This window comes from Schistocerca nitens, chromosome 8 (assembly GCF_023898315.1).
Source record: "Schistocerca nitens isolate TAMUIC-IGC-003100 chromosome 8, iqSchNite1.1, whole genome shotgun sequence".
NCBI classification, from domain to species: Eukaryota; Metazoa; Arthropoda; class Insecta; order Orthoptera; family Acrididae; genus Schistocerca; species Schistocerca nitens.
This window is the reverse complement of record NC_064621.1, coordinates 24,593,063-24,619,112: the sequence shown is the minus strand read 5'-3', so window position 1 is coordinate 24,619,112 and position 26,050 is coordinate 24,593,063. Positions and strand designations below refer to the sequence as shown.

Here is a 26,050-nt window from a genome sequence, read left to right as displayed (position 1 = left end):
ACTAGTTTTGTAGTACTCAAACAGCACAGTAAAACAGCATGCATCTTTTGCAGAACTGGAAAAACTCGACCGTGACAGGATTCGAACCTGCAATCTTCGGATCCGAAGTCCGACGCCTTATCCATTAGGCCACACGGTCACTGGCGCAATACGCTTCCCCAAACACACCTCATTATCGCCATTTGTGCACTTCCCGGAATGAATTTACCATCTTTGACGCAATTCTCCAATTTCAGTACTAAAAATGCGACGCTACTTCTTGCTGTGTCCCATCGCAAGTTACATTCAAGCCCTTATGACGCTCATCAAACAAGAGCGTGCAAATCAGCTTCAATCGCTTAGTGCCATCTCAGTCGGTTGCAGAAGGTACCTCACCCTATGAGATACAATGGCGAGTTGCCGCTATTACCAAAGCGGCGGCGGCGCCGACGACGACGACGACGACGACAACCGTGAGGATCTCTATCAGGGGTAGAAAATACATCACAAGAACCAAGTATTTCACGTCGGCATTCTCCGGAGACTCCCAAAAGCAGCAGTTTCTGGTGCCTACTTTAATAGCACCATTCGCACTATTCATTTGCGAGAGCATTTCTTAAATACCGCACCCATTTATAATTTGTTTTATCCTTGACCGCTTTTTTCGAAAGGGCCACGGTGGGAGGGGCTTTTACAAAATTCATTTGCCTCCTGTGAGGATTGAACTCAAGACCTCTGATTTACTAGACCAGCGCTCTGCCACTGAGCTAAGGAGGCGCCTCCTACCGCGCTTTTCGGGTACTTTGTTCTTATGGACTAGTGAAACGGAGATCTTCAGCTGGAAACGCACCGCATTAGCGACCATTATTTGCATTTAGTTAGCACAGCTGCTGCTTTCCTACACATCTCACACGATATCGATGTACACCTAAAATTCCAAAACAACACATTTATTTCATTTCAGAGTTACTTTCAGCTTCAAATACCATTCCTCTGATATTCATACGAAGCTAGGCATCGTCGTAACCCGTTACGTTCATTACGCAAGGCTCACGAGAGGGGCGCAGGTTGCATCCGCGTAGACACAAAATTTTGAGCCGCCCAGCGTGGGGCTCGAACCCACGACCCTGAGATTAAGAGTCTCATGCTCTACCGACTGAGCTAGCCGGGCTCCACACAATGCTTTACGAGCCATACAATACTGATGGGACCTGCGACCATCTATGGAAGATCCTTTTGACTACAGCTTATTTCCTGCTGCCACAAATGAGCTACAATCCTATTCAATGAAAAATTGTCTCCGAAAGGCATCAAATCTGCTTCAAATGATACGTGGCTATCAGCACCATTATTCAACACACATGCTCGACTGTGCGCAGACGCCTGTGGCGTAGCTCTTGGGCCCTGAATCAGACGCAGTAGTTCCAACAAAAACTCTCCTGAACGGCTCTGTGCCGAAAATTTCGCTACACATCACCCTTGTCTTGCTGGAGCTTCAGGTAGACGCCGGTTTGCAGCCAGGAAGCGGACAGCAGCAACTTTCAACTAGTTTTGTAGTACTCAAACAGCACAGTAAAACAGCATGCATCTTTTGCAGAACTGGGAAAACTCGACCGTGACAGGATTCGAACCTGCAATCTTCGGATCCGAAGTCCGACGCCTTATCCATTAGGCCACACGGTCACTGGCGCAATACGCTTCCCCAAACACACCTCATTATCGCCATTTGTGCACTTCCCGGAATGAATTTACCATCTTTGACGCAATTCTCCAATTTCAGTACTAAAAATGCGACGCTACTTCTTGCTGTGTCCCATCGCAAGTTACATTCAAGCCCTTATGACGCTCATCAAACAAGAGCGTGCAAATCAGCTTCAATCGCTTAGTGCCATCTCAGTCGGTTGCAGAAGGTACCTCACCCTATGAGATACAATGGCGAGTTGCCGCTATTACCAAAGCGGCGGCGGCGCCGACGACGACGACGACAACCGTGAGGATCTCTATCAGGGGTAGAAAATACATCACAAGAACCAAGTATTTCACGTCGGCATTCTCCGGAGACTCCCAAAAGCAGCAGTTTCTGGTGCCTACTTTAATAGCACCATTCGCACTATTCATTTGCGAGAGCATTTCTTAAATACCGCACCCATTTATAATTTGTTTTATCCTTGACCGCTTTTTTCGAAAGGGCCACGGTGGGAGGGGCTTTTACAAAATTCATTTGCCTCCTGTGAGGATCGAACTCAAGACCTCTGGTTTACTAGACCAGCGCTCTGCCACTGAGCTAAGGAGGCGCCTCCTAGCGCGCTTTTCGTGTACTTTGTTCTTATGGACTAGTGAATCGGAGATCTTCAGCTGGAAACGCACCGCATTAGCGACCATTATTTGCATTTAGTTAGCACAGCTGCTGCTTTCCTACACATCTCACACGATATCGATGTACACCTAAAATTCCAAAACAACACATTTATTTCATTTCAGAGTTACTTTCAGCTTCAAATACCATTCCTCTGATATTCATACGAAGCTAGGCATCGTCGTAACCCGTTACGTTCATTACGCAAGGCTCACGAGAGGGGCGCAGGTTGCATCCGCGTAGACACAAAATTTTGCACCGCCCAGCGTGGGGCTCGAACCCACGACCCTGAGATTAAGAGTCTCATGCTCTACCGACTGAGCTAGCCGGGCTCCACACAATGCTTTACGAGCCATACAATACTGATGGGACCTGCGACCATCTATGGAAGATCCTTTTGACTACAGCTTATTTCCTGCTGCCACAAATGAGCTACAATCCTATTCAATGAAAAATTGTCTCCGAAAGGCATCAAATCTGCTTCAAATGATACGTGGCTATCAGCACCATTATTCAACACACATGCTCGACTGTGCGCAGACGCCTGTGGCGTAGCTCTTGGGCCCTGAATCAGACGCAGTAGTTCCAACAAAAACTCTCCTGAACGGCTCTGTGCCGAAAATTTCGCTACACATCACCCTTGTCTTGCTTGAGCTTCAGGTAGACGCCGGTTTGCAGCCAGGAAGCGGACAGCAGCAACTTTCAACTAGTTTTGTAGTACTCAAACAGCACAGTAAAACAGCATGCATCTTTTGCAGAACTGGAAAAACTCGACCGTGACAGGATTCGAACCTGCAATCTTCGGATCCGAAGTCCGACGCCTTATCCATTAGGCCACACGGTCACTGGCGCAATACGCTTCCCCAAACACACCTCATTATCGCCATTTGTGCACTTCCCGGAATGAATTTACCATCTTTGACGCAATTCTCCAATTTCAGTACTAAAAATGCGACGCTACTTCTTGCTGTGTCCCATCGCAAGTTACATTCAAGCCCTTATGACGCTCATCAAACAAGAGCGTGCAAATCAGCTTCAATCGCTTAGTGCCATCTCAGTCGGTTGCAGAAGGTACCTCACCCTATGAGATACAATGGCGAGTTGCCGCTATTACCAAAGCGGCGGCGGCGCCGACGACGACGACGACGACGACAACCGTGAGGATCTCTATCAGGGGTAGAAAATACATCACAAGAACCAAGTATTTCACGTCGGCATTCTCCGGAGACTCCCAAAAGCAGCAGTTTCTGGTGCCTACTTTAATAGCACCATTCGCACTATTCATTTGCGAGAGCATTTCTTAAATACCGCACCCATTTATAATTTGTTTTATCCTTGACCGCTTTTTTCGAAAGGGCCACGGTGGGAGGGGCTTTTACAAAATTCATTTGCCTCCTGTGAGGATTGAACTCAAGACCTCTGATTTACTAGACCAGCGCTCTGCCACTGAGCTAAGGAGGCGCCTCCTACCGCGCTTTTCGGGTACTTTGTTCTTATGGACTAGTGAAACGGAGATCTTCAGCTGGAAACGCACCGCATTAGCGACCATTATTTGCATTTAGTTAGCACAGCTGCTGCTTTCCTACACATCTCACACGATATCGATGTACACCTAAAATTCCAAAACAACACATTTATTTCATTTCAGAGTTACTTTCAGCTTCAAATACCATTCCTCTGATATTCATACGAAGCTAGGCATCGTCGTAACCCGTTACGTTCATTACGCAAGGCTCACGAGAGGGGCGCAGGTTGCATCCGCGTAGACACAAAATTTTGAGCCGCCCAGCGTGGGGCTCGAACCCACGACCCTGAGATTAAGAGTCTCATGCTCTACCGACTGAGCTAGCCGGGCTCCACACAATGCTTTACGAGCCATACAATACTGATGGGACCTGCGACCATCTATGGAAGATCCTTTTGACTACAGCTTATTTCCTGCTGCCACAAATGAGCTACAATCCTATTCAATGAAAAATTGTCTCCGAAAGGCATCAAATCTGCTTCAAATGATACGTGGCTATCAGCACCATTATTCAACACACATGCTCGACTGTGCGCAGACGCCTGTGGCGTAGCTCTTGGGCCCTGAATCAGACGCAGTAGTTCCAACAAAAACTCTCCTGAACGGCTCTGTGCCGAAAATTTCGCTACACATCACCCTTGTCTTGCTGGAGCTTCAGGTAGACGCCGGTTTGCAGCCAGGAAGCGGACAGCAGCAACTTTCAACTAGTTTTGTAGTACTCAAACAGCACAGTAAAACAGCATGCATCTTTTGCAGAACTGGAAAAACTCGACCGTGACAGGATTCGAACCTGCAATCTTCGGATCCGAAGTCCGACGCCTTATCCATTAGGCCACACGGTCACTGGCGCAATACGCTTCCCCAAACACACCTCATTATCGCCATTTGTGCACTTCCCGGAATGAATTTACCATCTTTGACGCAATTCTCCAATTTCAGTACTAAAAATGCGACGCTACTTCTTGCTGTGTCCCATCGCAAGTTACATTCAAGCCCTTATGACGCTCATCAAACAAGAGCGTGCAAATCAGCTTCAATCGCTTAGTGCCATCTCAGTCGGTTGCAGAAGGTACCTCACCCTATGAGATACAATGGCGAGTTGCCGCTATTACCAAAGCGGCGGCGGCGCCGACGACGACGACGACGACGACGACGACGACGACGACAACCGCGAGGGTCTCTATCAGGGGTAGAAAATACATCACAAGAACCAAGTATTTCACGTCGGCATTGTCCGGAGACTCCCAAAAGCAGCAGTTTCTGGTGCCTACTTTAATAGCACCATTCGCACTATTCATTTGCGAGAGCATTTCTTAAATACCGCACCCATTTATAATTTGTTTTATCCTTGACCGCTTTTTTCGAAAGGGCCACGGTGGGAGGGGCTTTTACAAAATTCATTTGCCTCCTGTGAGGATCGAACTCACGACCTCTGGTTTACTAGACCAGCGCTCTGCCACTGAGCTAATGAGGCGCCTCCTAGCGCGCTTTTCGGGTACTTTGTTCTTATGGACTAGTGAATCGGAGATCTTCAGCTGGAAACGCACCGCATTAGCGACCATTATTTGCATTTAGTTAGCACAGCTGCTGCTTTCCTACACATCTCACACGATATCGATGTACACCTAAAATTCCAAAACAACACATTTATTTCATTTCAGAGTTACTTTCAGCTTCAAATACCATTCCTCTGATATTCATACGAAGCTAGGCATCGTCGTAACCCGTTACGTTCATTACGCAAGGCTCACGAGAGGGGCGCAGGTTGCATCCGCGTAGACACAAAATTTTGCACCGCCCAGCGTGGGGCTCGAACCCACGACCCTGAGATTAAGAGTCTCATGCTCTACCGACTTAGCTAGCCGGGCTCCACACAATGCTTTACGAGCCATACAATACTGATGGGACCTGCGACCATCTATGGAAGATCCTTTTGACTACAGCTTATTTCCTGCTGCCACAAATGAGCTACAATCCTATTCAATGAAAAATTGTCTCCGAAAGGCATCAAATCTGCTTCAAATGATACGTGGCTATCAGCACCATTATTCAACACACATGCTCGACTGTGCGCAGACGCCTGTGGCGTAGCTCTTGGGCCCTGAATCAGACGCAGTAGTTCCAACAAAAACTCTCCTGAACGGCTCTGTGCCGAAAATTTCGCTACACATCACCCTTGTCTTGCTGGAGCTTCAGGTAGACGCCGGTTTGCAGCCAGGAAGCGGACAGCAGCAACTTTCAACTAGTTTTGTAGTACTCAAACAGCACAGTAAAACAGCATGCATCTTTTGCAGAACTGGAAAAACTCGACCGTGACAGGATTCGAACCTGCAATCTTCGGATCCGAAGTCCGACGCCTTATCCATTTTTTTTTTATTTTTTTTTTATTTTTTTTTACCAATTGCGCCACTTTTTTTTTTTTTTTTCTTCAGTATCCGTGTGGTGATTTGGTTAAGCCACTATATGTGATGTGGAAAATAAAGCAAATGAAATCTTCTGCAGGAATGTTAGAAAACTCATCACCTTCCGAGGGAGACTGAATGTGTGAAAATAAACTTGTGATGCTGGAGTCTTCCACAGCAAGAAGGAACAACTCTTCCTCTGACAGGAGAAGGTCAAACATAACGTAAACACATCTTCTTTTCAATAAACGAATCTTACTAATTAAATAAACAAGAAAAGAATAATTTATAATTTGGATAGTAGATCTACAATTTTCAACGGTGATCTTGTAGAACAGTCTCGCATTGCTCTCGACAGAAGAGGCATCATCCCCCAAAGCGTCACCACTGTCGGGGTGGTCCGTTGCATGTTCGTGGCCGTTCGATCGCCGCAATCCGAATCCTAATTGCGACTATCATATTCGGGAAGGGGCCATCCATCAGAATTTTCGGACTGCGACGGCGCCCTGGAGGAATATCTCTCTACGTCAACGTTCGGAGGAGAAAGAAAGCATACTTTTCTCTATATTTGTCTATTCGTTGAAGTTGCTGGTGTTGAGTTATTAGGTAAAGCCAATAGTCTTCTTTATTTTTTTCTGGCACCGATAATATATAATACACCGTCTGACCTTGAAGCCAATTGACTGCTCGTCGTTTTGCCGGGGGGTAGGGAACGGCATCGGGAGTGAGGAGTCCAGCTGGAGTAATCATCCTAGGTGCAGTACGCAGCATACTTGAGAGCTTCCGTGCAAAGAGAAGCCAGATGTCTTTCACATTGTCGCATAGAAAGCGATGTTCGATGGTATCTAGTAGAGTACAGTGAACGCAGTTCGGAGTGTCTGCCAAGTGGATCATGTGTAGTTTTGAATTTGTCGGTATGATCCTATTGACCGCCATGTACCATGTAGACCGCACCTGCGATGGTAAGTGTGCGTCATGAATGTTTTCCCAGATCTTAGCCCAGTTGCAGTCTCTATACTTCACTTCTATTCTGTTGCGCGGCTTACTGTCCGTCAGGCAGCTGTAAAGTGCTTTGACCCTGTAAAGATCATTCGCAGGTATGTTGCTTTGAATATAGCTGTATTCGAGGAAAAAAGTACTAAAGTGGCAAAATGCAGTCGGGATGTGACTTACGTTTACCGGAGGCATCATGCTGGCAGGTGCAATTTCATTGAGAAGGTGGGCCGTTAAGGAATTTGGTGAACGTTGCCATTGTTTATACATGTTTCTGATATATAATGCTTTCGCTTTGTGGTAAACATCAGTCAGATTTAGGCCGCCCTTTCCCAAGGGGAGCGTCAAGGTTGCAAATGGGACTTTGAAAATGTGTCCCCTAGTGACAAAGTGTCCGAGCGCTGCGAGCATTCGTTGTGCTATGACCTTTGGTAGTGGCAGGATTTGCGCGACATAATTCACTTTAGAAACAATGTATGTATTGACTAAAAGCACTCTTTGTATGGCGTTGAGATTGCGCAAATGATGTTGCCGTATGCCGGCCCGAATTTGTGCCAATAATTTTCGATAATTAAGAGCAGACGTGCAGCGGATGGTGCGCGCGTATTCAATGCCGAGACATTTAAATGTTGTCATTCTTTTTAGTGATTGGCTATTGCCAAGTTCGAGTTCCCTACCAAGTTCCATAATGCCAGACTTTTGACAGTTGACTTTCGCCCCTGATGCGGCTGCATAAGTGGATATCAGCTGAAACGCGCGTTCCAAATCTTCATCTTTCGTCACCACGAAACTGACGTCATCCGCAAATGCCTGGCATACGATCTTCTGGCCATGTATGCGTATTCCCGGAAGGTCTTGCGCCAGGGAGAACAGTAAGGGTTCAAGAGCAACTGCAAACAAAGCCATTGACATCGGGCAACCTTGTCGCACCGACCGAGTGATGTTAATAGGTTTACTGAGTTGACCGTTGAGACAGATCTTGGACGTACCGTTTCGCAGCAGCAGTGTAACAGTGTCAACAACTTTCCGTGGAAAATTCATTGCTTCCATCACGCACAGAAGGTATGAGTGACTGATTTTATCGAATGCTTTCTCAAAATCTAACGAGACTAGAGCGCATCGCATTTCGCAAGCGGCGGCTGTAGCTATGATATCTCGATATGCAGTTAACGTCTGCTGTATGTTTCTAGTGTTCCCAACGCTCGTCTGGTAGGCCCCCGTGACAGTACTAAGTACCGTACGGAATCGCTGCATCATGACCCGCGCGAATATCTTATAATCGGTATTAAGTAATGTAAGCGGTCGGAGATTGTCGACTGTCTTTCCCGCTGGGGTTTTGGGTACCAAAACCACTATGCCCTCACAGAAGTCCCTTAGGACATCACTTCCAGCATTGAAGATATCATTACAGACCAAGGTCAACTTTGGAACTAAATGGTGACGAAAGGTTCGATAAAACTCAGCCGGTAATCCGTCGGGGCCAGGCGATTTATTCTGTGGGCTCCCTCGAATGGCGTCCTCTACTTCATCTTCAGTGATGACTGCAGCGAGGCCGTCTGCTTCTGCCGTGCTCAATGTCGCAAAACGGCGTGTCAGAAGGGCTTGCTGCGCCGCCATATCCACTGGGTGTTCCGTTAACTGTGCTGTGAAATGTTTATAAATCTCGTCTCGTATGTCGCGCTGTTGGTTTAAGAGTCGACCATCTGCAGTGTGCAGTTCTGTCAATATCTTTCTGCGCCCCCTTTTCTGTTCGCGAATAACATGATACATTGATGTCGTTTCGTCCTGTACAGCGTTTTGCAGACGTGTCCTGACTTTACAGCCTTCCAATTGCTTCCGTTTGAGGGTTAGAATCGTAGCCTGTATTCTTTTAATACGCATACGATTTGCTATTACTGTTGCATCTTCTCGATATAAATCTCTTAAACACTGAAAGTAAAATTCCAGGGTTTGCTTCTGCCAGGCACATCGATCTCGGGAATAACTCTTCATCGCTTTTGTGAAGGCGGGTTTCGCACATTGGACCCACCACGTAATGGCAGAATCGTACGCGGGAAACTTTCGTTCGCATTCTGCCCACGTATTGCGGAAGACTGTGTGACACCCGGGTTCTGGTAACCGCGCTACATTTAGTTTCCAGGGTCCCCTTGCCCTGTACGTCCCTTGTTTGGCTAAATTGACGGTACATATATATGCCACATGATCTGTAAAGACAGTCGGCCATAGCTCTGCCTGCAAAACATGTTCCCTCATACTTGATAATGCGTAAATTCTATCGATGCGGCTAGCTGAGTGGCCAGTAACGAATGTGAATCCTGGCCTGTCACCGTGTCGAAGCTCCCACGTGTCTATTAAATTCAACTCTTCAATGAGAGTGCGAAGCTCGGCGGACGAATTGAAGTTCGGCGTCTGGTCTTTGGGACTGAGGACACAGTTAAAGTCACCAGCGAATATAAGTTGTTCTGAAGGTGGTGTAAAAAGTGGCACAATGTCATCTTTAAAAAACTCTGCTCTCTGTCGTCGTCTCCCAGAGCCGGAAGGGGCGTAGAGATTGATAAATCTAGTAGTATTGATAGTAGTCGCTATACCTCTGCCAGACGCCAGGCGCTCGATATGTGACATCACTATCCCTTCCTTAGCCATGATCGCGGTCCCTGTATCAGTGCCACGTCCAGGATTAACGACGGCATTGTAGCCTGTGATACGGTCAAGGTTAATATTTGTCACTTCCTGCAGCATGATGAGATCAATATCAGCGGCATAGAGAAAATCTTGAAGATTTTTTAAGTTTAGTGGGCTACTGATCTTATTGATGTTCAATGTCGCAATTCGGTAAGCTTGCAAGGACGGCATGAGAACAGAGATCTAGGTGACAATAAGCCAACTATGGATGTTAATGGCTAACATCATCTAAAAGAAGTCTACGTCATCAGCCACGGCGCCGACGCCGGCGGTAGCCGTTTGCTGCTGGTTGGACACATCAGCTGGAGCTTCTGATAACGGACTATCTATACGTCGACGATCCTGTACGAAATCTTCTTCCCGACCGCCCTCTTCCACGTCATCCGACCAATCACACTCGAACTTGTCCGCTTGCTTACCGCAAGCAGATAGCTTGGATACATCAGGCACAGGGTTCTGATCCATTGTATCTGTTATCGCAGGGTCTCCTGAGGGTAAGCGTCCGTGATCAGTGTCCGATTCGTCCGTCCGGGATTTTTTTGTCGTTTTGCTGGTTGCCGACGACGGTGGTTCAGTCACTTCAGTCATTTTCTGTCGTACGTGGTTCGCTTTTTCACGCAATATTGGCGCCTTTGCTTCTGCCCCTTGATGTGCTAGCCGGCGTTTCTTCTGTGATTTGGGAGACCGCGGGGGCTGGTGGCCAGCCAGCTCGTTCGACTCCACCCGGTCTACGTCGGACTTTTCTTCTCGAACCGAGACGCCCGCATGAATACTTTCGGTGTCCGGTCGGTGCCCCTGCTCCGAGGGAGTATTGTCCCCCTTCGAGGGGTGTGAAGAAGGAACAGTTGGTACGTCGTTCGTATCCATCGGCGTGACGCCTTCCTGCACTTCGCGCAAACTCTCTAGCGAAACATCGAAACTAGGTTCCGAGGTAACGTTAGCCCGGGCGGCGGCGACGTATGTTATAGGCAACGTAGACGTCGGGCCCCGTTGCTCACGCTCACCGGCCGGTATTTGCGCCACGCGCCGTTGGACACATTGAGCACGGATATGTTCGGTGGAACCGCATCCCGCACAGGTTCTCGGCTGCCCATCATAAATCACTATGGCTCTGTAGCCACACACAGTGATGTAGGACGGAATGTGCTTCAACATATCAATCTTCACCTGCCGGACACCGTTTAACACGGGGAAAATGTGCAAATTCGACCACTTTTCTGCCGTATTGCTGATGACCGTTCCATATTCCCTCAATTTGGCATTAATTTGATCAGCGGATATTTCGAATGGCAATTCAAAGATTCGAACAGTTCTCACACCAAGACCGGCAAGCGAAACTCTGACTTCACCAACATTGCCGTCAGAATGATTGAACTTTAAAACTCCTCCACAAGACTGAATGACCTGCTCGCATTTCTCGGGTCTGAACAATTTTAGGTAGACCGTACTGCTGACGATAGAAAGGTGAATGCCAACCATATCATCAATAGTGATTTTCATAACGTCTCTAATAAATAACTCAACTTCAAAGGACTTCGGTCGGGCATAGTTCGGGTCAAAACTCAATTTCAATGTGTCTTTCCGTATAAGTTGATCCATTATAATCGTTTGCAATTCATCACTCCACACTACAACAAAGCAACGAAGCGCACACTTACCAAACAGCACGCGACCGCCACAGGCGAGAGCGTAAACAACCTGCGTCCGACCGCTACGGCGGCTGCCGGCTGACTGCCGTCCATTAGGCCACACGGTCACTGGCGCAATACGCTTCCCCAAACACACCTCATTATCGCCATTTGTGCACTTCCCGGAATGAATTTACCATCTTTGACGCAATTCTCCAATTTCAGTACTAAAAATGCGACGCTACTTCTTGCTGTGTCCTATCGCAAGTTACATTCAAGCCCTTATGACGCTCATCAAACAAGAGCGTGCAAATCAGCTTCAATCGCTTAGTGCCATCTCAGTCGGTTGCAGAAGGTACCTCACCCTATGAGATACAATGGCGAGTTGCCGCTATTACCAAAGCGGCGGCGGCGGCGCCGCCGCCGCCGCCGACGACGACGACGACAACCGCGAGGGTCTCTATCAGGGGTAGAAAATACATCACAAGAACCAAGTATTTCACGTCGGCATTCTCCGGAGACTCCCAAAAGCAGCAGTTTCTGGTGCCTACTTTAATAGCACCATTCGCACTATTCATTTGCGAGAGCATTTCTTAAATACCGCACCCATTTATAATTTGTTTTATCCTTGACCGCTTTTTTCGAAAGGGCCACGGTGGGAGGGGCTTTTACAAAATTCATTTGCCTCCTGTGAGGATCGAACTCACGACCTCTGGTTTACTAGACCAGCGCTCTGCCACTGAGCTAATGAGGCGCCTCCTAGCGCGCTTTTCGGGTACTTTGTTCTTATGGACTAGTGAATCGGAGATCTTCAGCTGGAAACGCACCGCATTAGCGACCATTATTTGCATTTAGTTAGCACAGCTGCTGCTTTCCTACACATCTCACACGATATCGATGTACACCTAAAATTCCAAAACAACACATTTATTTCATTTCAGAGTTACTTTCAGCTTCAAATACCATTCCTCTGATATTCATACGAAGCTAGGCATCGTCGTAACCCGTTACGTTCATTACGCAAGGCTCACGAGAGGGGCGCAGGTTGCATCCGCGTAGACACAAAATTTTGCACCGCCCAGCGTGGGGCTCGAACCCACGACCCTGAGATTAAGAGTCTCATGCTCTACCGACTTAGCTAGCCGGGCTCCACACAATGCTTTACGAGCCATACAATACTGATGGGACCTGCGACCATCTATGGAAGATCCTTTTGACTACAGCTTATTTCCTGCTGCCACAAATGAGCTACAATCCTATTCAATGAAAAATTGTCTCCGAAAGGCATCAAATCTGCTTCAAATGATACGTGGCTATCAGCACCATTATTCAACACACATGCTCGACTGTGCGCAGACGCCTGTGGCGTAGCTCTTGGGCCCTGAATCAGACGCAGTAGTTCCAACAAAAACTCTCCTGAACGGCTCTGTGCCGAAAATTTCGCTACACATCACCCTTGTCTTGCTGGAGCTTCAGGTAGACGCCGGTTTGCAGCCAGGAAGCGGACAGCAGCAACTTTCAACTAGTTTTGTAGTACTCAAACAGCACAGTAAAACAGCATGCATCTTTTGCAGAACTGGAAAAACTCGACCGTGACAGGATTCGAACCTGCAATCTTCGGATCCGAAGTCCGACGCCTTATCCATTTTTTTTTTTTTTTTATTTTTTTTTACCAATTGCGCCACTTTTTTTTTTTTTTTCTTCAGTATCCGTGTGGTGATTTGGTTAAGCCACTATATGTGATGTGGAAAATAAAGCAAATGAAATCTTCTGCAGGAATGTTAGAAAACTCATCACCTTCCGAGGGAGACTGAATGTGTGAAAATAAACTTGTGATGCTGGAGTCTTCCACAGCAAGAAGGAACAACTCTTCCTCTGACAGGAGAAGGTCAAACATAACGTAAACACATCTTCTTTTCAATAAACGAATCTTACTAATTAAATAAACAAGAAAAGAATAATTTATAATTTGGATAGTAGATCTACAATTTTCAACGGTGATCTTGTAGAACAGTCTCGCATTGCTCTCGACAGAAGAGGCATCATCCCCCAAAGCGTCACCACTGTCGGGGTGGTCCGTTGCATGTTCGTGGCCGTTCGATCGCCGCAATCCGAATCCTAATTGCGACTATCATATTCGGGAAGGGGCCATCCATCAGAATTTTCGGACTGCGACGGCGCCCTGGAGGAATATCTCTCTACGTCAACGTTCGGAGGAGAAAGAAAGCATACTTTTCTCTATATTTGTCTATTCGTTGAAGTTGCTGGTGTTGAGTTATTAGGTAAAGCCAATAGTCTTCTTTATTTTTTTCTGGCACCGATAATATATAATACACCGTCTGACCTTGAAGCCAATTGACTGCTCGTCGTTTTGCCGGGGGGTAGGGAACGGCATCGGGAGTGAGGAGTCCAGCTGGAGTAATCATCCTAGGTGCAGTACGCAGCATACTTGAGAGCTTCCGTGCAAAGAGAAGCCAGATGTCTTTCACATTGTCGCATAGAAAGCGATGTTCGATGGTATCTAGTAGAGTACAGTGAACGCAGTTCGGAGTGTCTGCCAAGTGGATCATGTGTAGTTTTGAATTTGTCGGTATGATCCTATTGACCGCCATGTACCATGTAGACCGCACCTGCGATGGTAAGTGTGCGTCATGAATGTTTTCCCAGATCTTAGCCCAGTTGCAGTCTCTATACTTCACTTCTATTCTGTTGCGCGGCTTACTGTCCGTCAGGCAGCTGTAAAGTGCTTTGACCCTGTAAAGATCATTCGCAGGTATGTTGCTTTGAATATAGCTGTATTCGAGGAAAAAAGTACTAAAGTGGCAAAATGCAGTCGGGATGTGACTTACGTTTACCGGAGGCATCATGCTGGCAGGTGCAATTTCATTGAGAAGGTGGGCCGTTAAGGAATTTGGTGAACGTTGCCATTGTTTATACATGTTTCTGATATATAATGCTTTCGCTTTGTGGTAAACATCAGTCAGATTTAGGCCGCCCTTTCCCAAGGGGAGCGTCAAGGTTGCAAATGGGACTTTGAAAATGTGTCCCCTAGTGACAAAGTGTCCGAGCGCTGCGAGCATTCGTTGTGCTATGACCTTTGGTAGTGGCAGGATTTGCGCGACATAATTCACTTTAGAAACAATGTATGTATTGACTAAAAGCACTCTTTGTATGGCGTTGAGATTGCGCAAATGATGTTGCCGTATGCCGGCCCGAATTTGTGCCAATAATTTTCGATAATTAAGAGCAGACGTGCAGCGGATGGTGCGCGCGTATTCAATGCCGAGACATTTAAATGTTGTCATTCTTTTTAGTGATTGGCTATTGCCAAGTTCGAGTTCCCTACCAAGTTCCATAATGCCAGACTTTTGACAGTTGACTTTCGCCCCTGATGCGGCTGCATAAGTGGATATCAGCTGAAACGCGCGTTCCAAATCTTCATCTTTCGTCACCACGAAACTGACGTCATCCGCAAATGCCTGGCATACGATCTTCTGGCCATGTATGCGTATTCCCGGAAGGTCTTGCGCCAGGGAGAACAGTAAGGGTTCAAGAGCAACTGCAAACAAAGCCATTGACATCGGGCAACCTTGTCGCACCGACCGAGTGATGTTAATAGGTTTACTGAGTTGACCGTTGAGACAGATCTTGGACGTACCGTTTCGCAGCAGCAGTGTAACAGTGTCAACAACTTTCCGTGGAAAATTCATTGCTTCCATCACGCACAGAAGGTATGAGTGACTGATTTTATCGAATGCTTTCTCAAAATCTAACGAGACTAGAGCGCATCGCATTTCGCAAGCGGCGGCTGTAGCTATGATATCTCGATATGCAGTTAACGTCTGCTGTATGTTTCTAGTGTTCCCAACGCTCGTCTGGTAGGCCCCCGTGACAGTACTAAGTACCGTACGGAATCGCTGCATCATGACCCGCGCGAATATCTTATAATCGGTATTAAGTAATGTAAGCGGTCGGAGATTGTCGACTGTCTTTCCCGCTGGGGTTTTGGGTACCAAAACCACTATGCCCTCACAGAAGTCCCTTAGGACATCACTTCCAGCATTGAAGATATCATTACAGACCAAGGTCAACTTTGGAACTAAATGGTGACGAAAGGTTCGATAAAACTCAGCCGGTAATCCGTCGGGGCCAGGCGATTTATTCTGTGGGCTCCCTCGAATGGCGTCCTCTACTTCATCTTCAGTGATGACTGCAGCGAGGCCGTCTGCTTCTGCCGTGCTCAATGTCGCAAAACGGCGTGTCAGAAGGGCTTGCTGCGCCGCCATATCCACTGGGTGTTCCGTTAACTGTGCTGTGAAATGTTTATAAATCTCGTCTCGTATGTCGCGCTGTTGGTTTAAGAGTCGACCATCTGCAGTGTGCAGTTCTGTCAATATCTTTCTGCGCCCCCTTTTCTGTTCGCGAATAACATGATACATTGATGTCGTTTCGTCCTGTACAGCGTTTTGCAGACGTGTCCTGACTTTACAGCCTTCCAATTGCTTCCGTTTGAGGGTTAGAATCGTAGCCTGTATTCTTTTAATATGCATACGATTTGCTATTACTGTTGCATCTTCTCGATATAAATCTCTTAAACACTGAAAGTAAAATTCCAGGGTTTGCTTCTGCCAGGCACATCGATCTCGGGAATAACTCTTCATCGCTTTTGTGAAGGCGGGTTTCGCACATTGGACCCACCACGTAATGGCAGAATCGTACGCGGGAAACTTTCGTTCGCATTCTGCCCACGTATTGCGGAAGACTGTGTGACACCCGGGTTCTGGTAACCGCGCTACATTTAGTTTCCAGGGTCCCCTTGCCCTGTACGTCCCTTGTTTGGCTAAATTGACGGTACATATATATGCCACATGATCTGTAAAGACAGTCGGCCATAGCTCTGCCTGCAAAACATGTTCCCTCATACTTGATAATGCGTAAATTCTATCGATGCGGCTAGCTGAGTGGCCAGTAACGAATGTGAATCCTGGCCTGTCACCGTGTCGAAGCTCCCACGTGTCTATTAAATTCAACTCTTCAATGAGAGTGCGAAGCTCGGCGGACGAATTGAAGTTCGGCGTCTGGTCTTTGGGACTGAGGACACAGTTAAAGTCACCAGCGAATATAAGTTGTTCTGAAGGTGGTGTAAAAAGTGGCACAATGTCATCTTTAAAAAACTCTGCTCTCTGTCGTCGTCTCCCAGAGCCGGAAGGGGCGTAGAGATTGATAAATCTAGTAGTATTGATAGTAGTCGCTATACCTCTGCCAGACGCCAGGCGCTCGATATGTGACATCACTATCCCTTCCTTAGCCATGATCGCGGTCCCTGTATCAGTGCCACGTCCAGGATTAACGACGGCATTGTAGCCTGTGATACGGTCAAGGTTAATATTTGTCACTTCCTGCAGCATGATGAGATCAATATCAGCGGCATAGAGAAAATCTTGAAGATTTTTTAAGTTTAGTGGGCTACTGATCTTATTGATGTTCAATGTCGCAATTCGGTAAGCTTGCAAGGACGGCATGAGAACAGAGATCTAGGTGACAATAAGCCAACTATGGATGTTAATGGCTAACATCATCTAAAAGAAGTCTACGTCATCAGCCACGGCGCCGACGCCGGCGGTAGCCGTTTGCTGCTGGTTGGACACATCAGCTGGAGCTTCTGATAACGGACTATCTATACGTCGACGATCCTGTACGAAATCTTCTTCCCGACCGCCCTCTTCCACGTCATCCGACCAATCACACTCGAACTTGTCCGCTTGCTTACCGCAAGCAGATAGCTTGGATACATCAGGCACAGGGTTCTGATCCATTGTATCTGTTATCGCAGGGTCTCCTGAGGGTAAGCGTCCGTGATCAGTGTCCGATTCGTCCGTCCGGGATTTTTTTGTCGTTTTGCTGGTTGCCGACGACGGTGGTTCAGTCACTTCAGTCATTTTCTGTCGTACGTGGTTCGCTTTTTCACGCAATATTGGCGCCTTTGCTTCTGCCCCTTGATGTGCTAGCCGGCGTTTCTTCTGTGATTTGGGAGACCGCGGGGGCTGGTGGCCAGCCAGCTCGTTCGACTCCACCCGGTCTACGTCGGACTTTTCTTCTCGAACCGAGACGCCCGCATGAATACTTTCGGTGTCCGGTCGGTGCCCCTGCTCCGAGGGAGTATTGTCCCCCTTCGAGGGGTGTGAAGAAGGAACAGTTGGTACGTCGTTCGTATCCATCGGCGTGACGCCTTCCTGCACTTCGCGCAAACTCTCTAGCGAAACATCGAAACTAGGTTCCGAGGTAACGTTAGCCCGGGCGGCGGCGACGTATGTTATAGGCAACGTAGACGTCGGGCCCCGTTGCTCACGCTCACCGGCCGGTATTTGCGCCACGCGCCGTTGGACACATTGAGCACGGATATGTTCGGTGGAACCGCATCCCGCACAGGTTCTCGGCTGCCCATCATAAATCACTATGGCTCTGTAGCCACACACAGTGATGTAGGACGGAATGTGCTTCAACATATCAATCTTCACCTGCCGGACACCGTTTAACACGGGGAAAATGTGCAAATTCGACCACTTTTCTGCCGTATTGCTGATGACCGTTCCATATTCCCTCAATTTGGCATTAATTTGATCAGCGGATATTTCGAATGGCAATTCAAAGATTCGAACAGTTCTCACACCAAGACCGGCAAGCGAAACTCTGACTTCACCAACATTGCCGTCAGAATGATTGAACTTTAAAACTCCTCCACAAGACTGAATGACCTGCTCGCATTTCTCGGGTCTGAACAATTTTAGGTAGACCGTACTGCTGACGATAGAAAGGTGAATGCCAACCATATCATCAATAGTGATTTTCATAACGTCTCTAATAAATAACTCAACTTCAAAGGACTTCGGTCGGGCATAGTTCGGGTCAAAACTCAATTTCAATGTGTCTTTCCGTATAAGTTGATCCATTATAATCGTTTGCAATTCATCACTCCACACTACAACAAAGCAACGAAGCGCACACTTACCAAACAGCACGCGACCGCCACAGGCGAGAGCGTAAACAACCTGCGTCCGACCGCTACGGCGGCTGCCGGCTGACTGCCGTCCATTAGGCCACACGGTCACTGGCGCAATACGCTTCCCCAAACACACCTCATTATCGCCATTTGTGCACTTCCCGGAATGAATTTACCATCTTTGACGCAATTCTCCAATTTCAGTACTAAAAATGCGACGCTACTTCTTGCTGTGTCCCATCGCAAGTTACATTCAAGCCCTTATGACGCTCATCAAACAAGAGCGTGCAAATCAGCTTCAATCGCTTAGTGCCATCTCAGTCGGTTGCAGAAAGTACCTCACCCTATGAGATACAACCGCGAGGGTCTCTATCAGGGGTAGAAAATACATCAAAAGAACTAAGTATTTCACGTCGGCATTCTCCGGAGACTCCCAAAAGCAGCAGTTTCTGCTGCCTACTTTAATAGCACCATTCGCACTATTCATTTGCGAGAGCATTTCTTAAATACCGCACCCATTTATAATTTGTTTTATCCTTGACCGCTTTTTTCGAAAGGGCCACGGTGGGAGGGGCTTTTACAAAATTCATTTGCCTCCTGTGAGGATCGAACTCACGACCTCTGGTTTACTAGACCAGCGCTCTGCCACTGAGCTAAGGAGGCGCCTCCTAGCGCGCTTTTCGGGGTACTTTGTTCTTATGGACTAGTGAATCGGAGATCTTCAGCTGGAAACGCACCGCATTAGCGACCATTATTTGCATTTAGTTAGCACAGCTGCTGCTTTCCTACACATCTCACACGATATCGATGTACACCTAAAATTCCAAAACAACACATTTATTTCATTTCAGAGTTACTTTCAGCTTCAAATACCATTCCTCTGATATTCATACGAAGCTAGGCATCGTCGTAACCCGTTACGTTCATTACGCAAGGCTCACGAGAGGGGCGCAGGTTGCATCCGCGTAGACACAAAATTTTGCACCGCCCAGCGTGGGGCTCGAACCCACGACGCTGAGATTAAGAGTCTCATGCTCTACCGACTGAGCTAGCCGGGCTCCACACAATGCTTTACGAGCCATACAATACTGATGGGACCTGCGACCATCTATGGAAGATCCTTTTGACTACAGCTTATTTCCTGCTGCCACAAATGAGCTACAATCCTATTCAATGAAAAATTGTCTCCGAAAGGCATCAAATCTGCTTCAAATGATACGTGGCTATCAGCACCATTATTCAACACACATGCTCGACTGTGCGCAGACGCCTGTGGCGTAGCTCTTGGGCCCTGAATCAGACGCAGTAGTTCCAACAAAAACTCTCCTGAACGGCTCTGTGCCGAAAATTTCGCTACACATCACCCTTGTCTTGCTGGAGCTTCAGGTAGACGCCGGTTTGCAGCCAGGAAGCGGACAGCAGCAACTTTCAACTAGTTTTGTAGTACTCAAACAGCACAGTAAAACAGCATGCATCTTTTGCAGAACTGGAAAAACTCGACCGTGACAGGATTCGAACCTGCAATCTTCGGATCCGAAGTCCGACGCCTTATCCATTAGGCCACACGGTCACTGGCGCAATACGCTTCCCCAAACACACCTCATTATCGCCATTTGTGCACTTCCCGGAATGAATTTACCATCTTTGACGCAATTCTCCAATTTCAGTACTAAAAATGCGACGCTACTTCTTGCTGTGTCCCATCGCAAGTTACATTCAAGCCCTTATGACGCTCATCAAACAAGAGCGTGCAAATCAGCTTCAATCGCTTAGTGCCATCTCAGTCGGTTGCAGAAGGTACCTCACCCTATGAGATACAATGGCGAGTTGCCGCTATTACCAAAGCGGCGGCGGCGGCGCCGCCGACGACGACGACGACAACCGCGAGGGTCTCTATCAGGGGTAGAAAATACATCACAAGAACCAAGTATTTCACGTCGGCATTCTCCGGAGACTCCCAAAAGCAGCAGTTTCTGGTGCCTACTTTAATAGCACCATTCGCACTATTCATTTGCGAGAGCATTTCTTAAATACCGCACCCATTTATAATTTGTTTTATCCTTGACCGCTTTTTTCGAAAGGGCCACGGTGGGAGGGGCTTTTACAAAATTCATTTGCCTCCTGTGAGGATCGAACTCACGACCTCTGGTTTACTAGACCAGCGCTCTGCCACTGAGCTAAGGAGGCGCCTCCTAGCGCGCTTTTCGGGTACTTTGTTCTTATGGACTAGTGAATCGGAGATCTTCAGCTGGAAACGCACCGCATTAGCGACCATTATTTGCATTTAGTTAGCACAGCTGCTGCTTTCCTACACATCTCACACGATATCGATGTACACCTAAAATTCCAAAACAACACATTTATTTCATTTCAGAGTTACTTTCAGCTTCAAATACCATTCCTCTGATATTCATACGAAGCTAGGCATCGTCGTAACCCGTTACGTTCATTACGCAAGGCTCACGAGAGGGGCGCAGGTTGCATCCGCGTAGACACAAAATTTTGCACCGCCCAGCGTGGGGCTCGAACCCACGACGCTGAGATTAAGAGTCTCATGCTCTACCGACTGAGCTAGCCGGGCTCCACACAATGCTTTACGAGCCATACAATACTGATGGGACCTGCGACCATCTATGGAAGATCCTTTTGACTACAGCTTATTTCCTGCTGCCACAAATGAGCTACAATCCTATTCAATGAAAAATTGTCTCCGAAAGGCATCAAATCTGCTTCAAATGATACGTGGCTATCAGCACCATTATTCAACACACATGCTCGACTGTGCGCAGACGCCTGTGGCGTAGCTCTTGGGCCCTGAATCAGACGCAGTAGTTCCAACAAAAACTCTCCTGAACGGCTCTGTGCCGAAAATTTCGCTACACATCACCCTTGTCTTGCTTGAGCTTCAGGTAGACGCCGGTTTGCAGCCAGGAAGCGGACAGCAGCAACTTTCAACTAGTTTTGTAGTACTCAAACAGCACAGTAAAACAGCATGCATCTTTTGCAGAACTGGAAAAACTCGACCGTGACAGGATTCGAACCTGCAATCTTCGGATCCGAAGTCCGACGCCTTATCCATTAGGCCACACGGTCACTGGCGCAATACGCTTCCCCAAACACACCTCATTATCGCCATTTGTGCACTTCCCGGAATGAATTTACCATCTTTGACGCAATTCTCCAATTTCAGTACTAAAAATGCGACGCTACTTCTTGCTGTGTCCCATCGCAAGTTACATTCAAGCCCTTATGACGCTCAGCAAACAAGAGCGTGCAAATCAGCTTCAATCGCTTAGTGCCATCTCAGTCGGTTGCAGAAGGTACCTCACCCTATGAGATACAATGGCGAGTTGCCGCTATTACCAAAGCGGCGGCGGCGGCGCCGCCGACGACGACGACGACAACCGCGAGGGTCTCTATCAGGGGTAGAAAATACATCACAAGAACCAAGTATTTCACGTCGGCATTCTCCGGAGACTCCCAAAAGCAGCAGTTTCTGGTGCCTACTTTAATAGCACCATTCGCACTATTCATTTGCGAGAGCATTTCTTAAATACCGCACCCATTTATAATTTGTTTTATCCTTGACCGCTTTTTTCGAAAGGGCCACGGTGGGAGGGGCTTTTACAAAATTCATTTGCCTCCTGTGAGGATCGAACTCACGACCTCTGGTTTACTAGACCAGCGCTCTGCCACTGAGCTAAGGAGGCGCCTCCTAGCGCCCTTTTCGGGTACTTTGTTCTTATGGACTAGTGAATCGGAGATCTTCAGCTGGAAACGCACCGCATTAGCGACCATTATTTGCATTTAGTTAGCACAGCTGCTGCTTTCCTACACATCTCACACGATATCGATGTACACCTAAAATTCCAAAACAACACATTTATTTCATTTCAGAGTTACTTTCAGCTTCAAATACCATTCCTCTGATATTCATACGAAGCTAGGCATCGTCGTAACCCGTTACGTTCATTACGCAAGGCTCACGAGAGGGGCGCAGGTTGCATCCGCGTAGACACAAAATTTTGCACCGCCCAGCGTGGGGCTCGAACCCACGACGCTGAGATTAAGAGTCTCATGCTCTACCGACTGAGCTAGCCGGGCTCCACACAATGCTTTACGAGCCATACAATACTGATGGGACCTGCGACCATCTATGGAAGATCCTTTTGACTACAGCTTATTTCCTGCTGCCACAAATGAGCTACAATCCTATTCAATGAAAAATTGTCTCCGAAAGGCATCAAATCTGCTTCAAATGATACGTGGCTATCAGCACCATTATTCAACACACATGCTCGACTGTGCGCAGACGCCTGTGGCGTAGCTCTTGGGCCCTGAATCAGACGCAGTAGTTCCAACAAAAACTCTCCTGAACGGCTCTGTGCCGAAAATTTCGCTACACATCACCCTTGTCTTGCTTGAGCTTCAGGTAGACGCCGGTTTGCAGCCAGGAAGCGGACAGCAGCAACTTTCAACTAGTTTTGTAGTACTCAAACAGCACAGTAAAACAGCATGCATCTTTTGCAGAACTGGAAAAACTCGACCGTGACAGGATTCGAACCTGCAATCTTCGGATCCGAAGTCCGACGCCTTATCCATTTTTTTTTTTTTTTTTTTATTTTTTTTTACCAATTGCGCCACTTTTTTTTTTTTTTTCTTCAGTATCCGTGTGGTGATTTGGTTAAGCCACTATATGTGATGTGGAAAATAAAGCAAATGAAATCTTCTGCAGGAATGTTAGAAAACTCATCACCTTCCGAGGGAGACTGAATGTGTGAAAATAAACTTGTGATGCTGGAGTCTTCCACAGCAAGAAGGAACAACTCTTCCTCTGACAGGAGAAGGTCAAACATAACGTAAACACATCTTCTTTTCAATAAACGAATCTTACTAATTAAATAAACAAGAAAAGAATAATTTATAATTTGGATAGTAGATCTACAATTTTCAACGGTGATCTTGTAGAACAGTCTCGCATTGCTCTCGACAGAAGAGGCATCATCCCCCAAAGCGTCACCACTGTCGGGGTGGTCCGTTGCATGTTCGTGGCCGTTCGATCGCCGCAATCCGAATCCTAATTGCGACTATCATATTCGGGAAGGGGCCATCCATCAGAATTTTCGGACTGCGACGGCGCCCTGGAGGAATATCTCTCTACGTCAACGTTCGGAGGAGAAAGAAAGCATACTTTTCTCTATATTTGTCTATTCGTTGAAGTTGCTGGTGTTGAGTTATTAGGTAAAGCCAATAGTCTTCTTTATTTTTTTCTGGCACCGATAATATATAATACACCGTCTGACCTTGAAGCCAATTGACTGCTCGTCGTTTTGCCGGGGGGTAGGGAACGGCATCGGGAGTGAGGAGTCCAGCTGGAGTAATCATCCTAGGTGCAGTACGCAGCATACTTGAGAGCTTCCGTGCAAAGAGAAGCCAGATGTCTTTCACATTGTCGCATAGAAAGCGATGTTCGATGGTATCTAGTAGAGTACAGTGAACGCAGTTCGGAGTGTCTGCCAAGTGGATCATGTGTAGTTTTGAATTTGTCGGTATGATCCTATTGACCGCCATGTACCATGTAGACCGCACCTGCGATGGTAAGTGTGCGTCATGAATGTTTTCCCAGATCTTAGCCCAGTTGCAGTCTCTATACTTCACTTCTATTCTGTTGCGCGGCTTACTGTCCGTCAGGCAGCTGTAAAGTGCTTTGACCCTGTAAAGATCATTCGCAGGTATGTTGCTTTGAATATAGCTGTATTCGAGGAAAAAAGTACTAAAGTGGCAAAATGCAGTCGGGATGTGACTTACGTTTACCGGAGGCATCATGCTGGCAGGTGCAATTTCATTGAGAAGGTGGGCCGTTAAGGAATTTGGTGAACGTTGCCATTGTTTATACATGTTTCTGATATATAATGCTTTCGCTTTGTGGTAAACATCAGTCAGATTTAGGCCGCCCTTTCCCAAGGGGAGCGTCAAGGTTGCAAATGGGACTTTGAAAATGTGTCCCCTAGTGACAAAGTGTCCGAGCGCTGCGAGCATTCGTTGTGCTATGACCTTTGGTAGTGGCAGGATTTGCGCGACATAATTCACTTTAGAAACAATGTATGTATTGACTAAAAGCACTCTTTGTATGGCGTTGAGATTGCGCAAATGATGTTGCCGTATGCCGGCCCGAATTTGTGCCAATAATTTTCGATAATTAAGAGCAGACGTGCAGCGGATGGTGCGCGCGTATTCAATGCCGAGACATTTAAATGTTGTCATTCTTTTTAGTGATTGGCTATTGCCAAGTTCGAGTTCCCTACCAAGTTCCATAATGCCAGACTTTTGACAGTTGACTTTCGCCCCTGATGCGGCTGCATAAGTGGATATCAGCTGAAACGCGCGTTCCAAATCTTCATCTTTCGTCACCACGAAACTGACGTCATCCGCAAATGCCTGGCATACGATCTTCTGGCCATGTATGCGTATTCCCGGAAGGTCTTGCGCCAGGGAGAACAGTAAGGGTTCAAGAGCAACTGCAAACAAAGCCATTGACATCGGGCAACCTTGTCGCACCGACCGAGTGATGTTAATAGGTTTACTGAGTTGACCGTTGAGACAGATCTTGGACGTACCGTTTCGCAGCAGCAGTGTAACAGTGTCAACAACTTTCCGTGGAAAATTCATTGCTTCCATCACGCACAGAAGGTATGAGTGACTGATTTTATCGAATGCTTTCTCAAAATCTAACGAGACTAGAGCGCATCGCATTTCGCAAGCGGCGGCTGTAGCTATGATATCTCGATATGCAGTTAACGTCTGCTGTATGTTTCTAGTGTTCCCAACGCTCGTCTGGTAGGCCCCCGTGACAGTACTAAGTACCGTACGGAATCGCTGCATCATGACCCGCGCGAATATCTTATAATCGGTATTAAGTAATGTAAGCGGTCGGAGATTGTCGACTGTCTTTCCCGCTGGGGTTTTGGGTACCAAAACCACTATGCCCTCACAGAAGTCCCTTAGGACATCACTTCCAGCATTGAAGATATCATTACAGACCAAGGTCAACTTTGGAACTAAATGGTGACGAAAGGTTCGATAAAACTCAGCCGGTAATCCGTCGGGGCCAGGCGATTTATTCTGTGGGCTCCCTCGAATGGCGTCCTCTACTTCATCTTCAGTGATGACTGCAGCGAGGCCGTCTGCTTCTGCCGTGCTCAATGTCGCAAAACGGCGTGTCAGAAGGGCTTGCTGCGCCGCCATATCCACTGGGTGTTCCGTTAACTGTGCTGTGAAATGTTTATAAATCTCGTCTCGTATGTCGCGCTGTTGGTTTAAGAGTCGACCATCTGCAGTGTGCAGTTCTGTCAATATCTTTCTGCGCCCCCTTTTCTGTTCGCGAATAACATGATACATTGATGTCGTTTCGTCCTGTACAGCGTTTTGCAGACGTGTCCTGACTTTACAGCCTTCCAATTGCTTCCGTTTGAGGGTTAGAATCGT

General features: G+C 47.3%; 22 non-coding genes across 22 annotated transcripts; all 22 read right to left on the bottom strand.

Moving 5' to 3' along the window:
• Nucleotides 1-66: 66 nt before the first annotated feature.
• On the bottom strand, nt 67-139 carry Trnar-ucg (transfer RNA arginine (anticodon UCG)). Its single transcript has one exon. It is a non-coding gene; the product is annotated as a tRNA-Arg (tRNA).
• A 545-nt stretch (nt 140-684) lies between these two features.
• Nucleotides 685-756, bottom strand: Trnat-agu (transfer RNA threonine (anticodon AGU)). The gene has a single exon. It is a non-coding gene; the product is annotated as a tRNA-Thr (tRNA).
• A 321-nt stretch (nt 757-1,077) lies between these two features.
• On the bottom strand, nt 1,078-1,150 carry Trnak-cuu (transfer RNA lysine (anticodon CUU)). The gene has a single exon. It is a non-coding gene; the product is annotated as a tRNA-Lys (tRNA).
• A 439-nt stretch (nt 1,151-1,589) lies between these two features.
• Nucleotides 1,590-1,662, bottom strand: Trnar-ucg (transfer RNA arginine (anticodon UCG)). Its single transcript has one exon. It is a non-coding gene; the product is annotated as a tRNA-Arg (tRNA).
• A 539-nt stretch (nt 1,663-2,201) lies between these two features.
• On the bottom strand, nt 2,202-2,273 carry Trnat-agu (transfer RNA threonine (anticodon AGU)). The gene has a single exon. It is a non-coding gene; the product is annotated as a tRNA-Thr (tRNA).
• Nucleotides 2,274-2,594: 321 nt separating this feature from the next.
• Trnak-cuu (transfer RNA lysine (anticodon CUU)) lies at nt 2,595-2,667 on the bottom strand. Its single transcript has one exon. It is a non-coding gene; the product is annotated as a tRNA-Lys (tRNA).
• Nucleotides 2,668-3,106: 439 nt separating this feature from the next.
• Nucleotides 3,107-3,179, bottom strand: Trnar-ucg (transfer RNA arginine (anticodon UCG)). The gene has a single exon. It is a non-coding gene; the product is annotated as a tRNA-Arg (tRNA).
• A 545-nt stretch (nt 3,180-3,724) lies between these two features.
• Nucleotides 3,725-3,796, bottom strand: Trnat-agu (transfer RNA threonine (anticodon AGU)). The gene has a single exon. It is a non-coding gene; the product is annotated as a tRNA-Thr (tRNA).
• A 321-nt stretch (nt 3,797-4,117) lies between these two features.
• Trnak-cuu (transfer RNA lysine (anticodon CUU)) lies at nt 4,118-4,190 on the bottom strand. The gene has a single exon. It is a non-coding gene; the product is annotated as a tRNA-Lys (tRNA).
• Nucleotides 4,191-4,629: 439 nt separating this feature from the next.
• On the bottom strand, nt 4,630-4,702 carry Trnar-ucg (transfer RNA arginine (anticodon UCG)). Its single transcript has one exon. It is a non-coding gene; the product is annotated as a tRNA-Arg (tRNA).
• Nucleotides 4,703-5,262: 560 nt separating this feature from the next.
• Nucleotides 5,263-5,334, bottom strand: Trnat-agu (transfer RNA threonine (anticodon AGU)). Its single transcript has one exon. It is a non-coding gene; the product is annotated as a tRNA-Thr (tRNA).
• Nucleotides 5,335-5,655: 321 nt separating this feature from the next.
• Trnak-cuu (transfer RNA lysine (anticodon CUU)) lies at nt 5,656-5,728 on the bottom strand. The gene has a single exon. It is a non-coding gene; the product is annotated as a tRNA-Lys (tRNA).
• Nucleotides 5,729-12,247: 6,519 nt separating this feature from the next.
• On the bottom strand, nt 12,248-12,319 carry Trnat-agu (transfer RNA threonine (anticodon AGU)). The gene has a single exon. It is a non-coding gene; the product is annotated as a tRNA-Thr (tRNA).
• Nucleotides 12,320-12,640: 321 nt separating this feature from the next.
• On the bottom strand, nt 12,641-12,713 carry Trnak-cuu (transfer RNA lysine (anticodon CUU)). The gene has a single exon. It is a non-coding gene; the product is annotated as a tRNA-Lys (tRNA).
• Nucleotides 12,714-19,156: 6,443 nt separating this feature from the next.
• On the bottom strand, nt 19,157-19,228 carry Trnat-agu (transfer RNA threonine (anticodon AGU)). The gene has a single exon. It is a non-coding gene; the product is annotated as a tRNA-Thr (tRNA).
• A 322-nt stretch (nt 19,229-19,550) lies between these two features.
• On the bottom strand, nt 19,551-19,623 carry Trnak-cuu (transfer RNA lysine (anticodon CUU)). Its single transcript has one exon. It is a non-coding gene; the product is annotated as a tRNA-Lys (tRNA).
• A 439-nt stretch (nt 19,624-20,062) lies between these two features.
• Trnar-ucg (transfer RNA arginine (anticodon UCG)) lies at nt 20,063-20,135 on the bottom strand. Its single transcript has one exon. It is a non-coding gene; the product is annotated as a tRNA-Arg (tRNA).
• Nucleotides 20,136-20,680: 545 nt separating this feature from the next.
• On the bottom strand, nt 20,681-20,752 carry Trnat-agu (transfer RNA threonine (anticodon AGU)). Its single transcript has one exon. It is a non-coding gene; the product is annotated as a tRNA-Thr (tRNA).
• A 321-nt stretch (nt 20,753-21,073) lies between these two features.
• Nucleotides 21,074-21,146, bottom strand: Trnak-cuu (transfer RNA lysine (anticodon CUU)). The gene has a single exon. It is a non-coding gene; the product is annotated as a tRNA-Lys (tRNA).
• Nucleotides 21,147-21,585: 439 nt separating this feature from the next.
• Trnar-ucg (transfer RNA arginine (anticodon UCG)) lies at nt 21,586-21,658 on the bottom strand. Its single transcript has one exon. It is a non-coding gene; the product is annotated as a tRNA-Arg (tRNA).
• Nucleotides 21,659-22,203: 545 nt separating this feature from the next.
• On the bottom strand, nt 22,204-22,275 carry Trnat-agu (transfer RNA threonine (anticodon AGU)). The gene has a single exon. It is a non-coding gene; the product is annotated as a tRNA-Thr (tRNA).
• Nucleotides 22,276-22,596: 321 nt separating this feature from the next.
• On the bottom strand, nt 22,597-22,669 carry Trnak-cuu (transfer RNA lysine (anticodon CUU)). The gene has a single exon. It is a non-coding gene; the product is annotated as a tRNA-Lys (tRNA).
• Between the last annotated feature and the right edge of the window lie 3,381 nt (nt 22,670-26,050).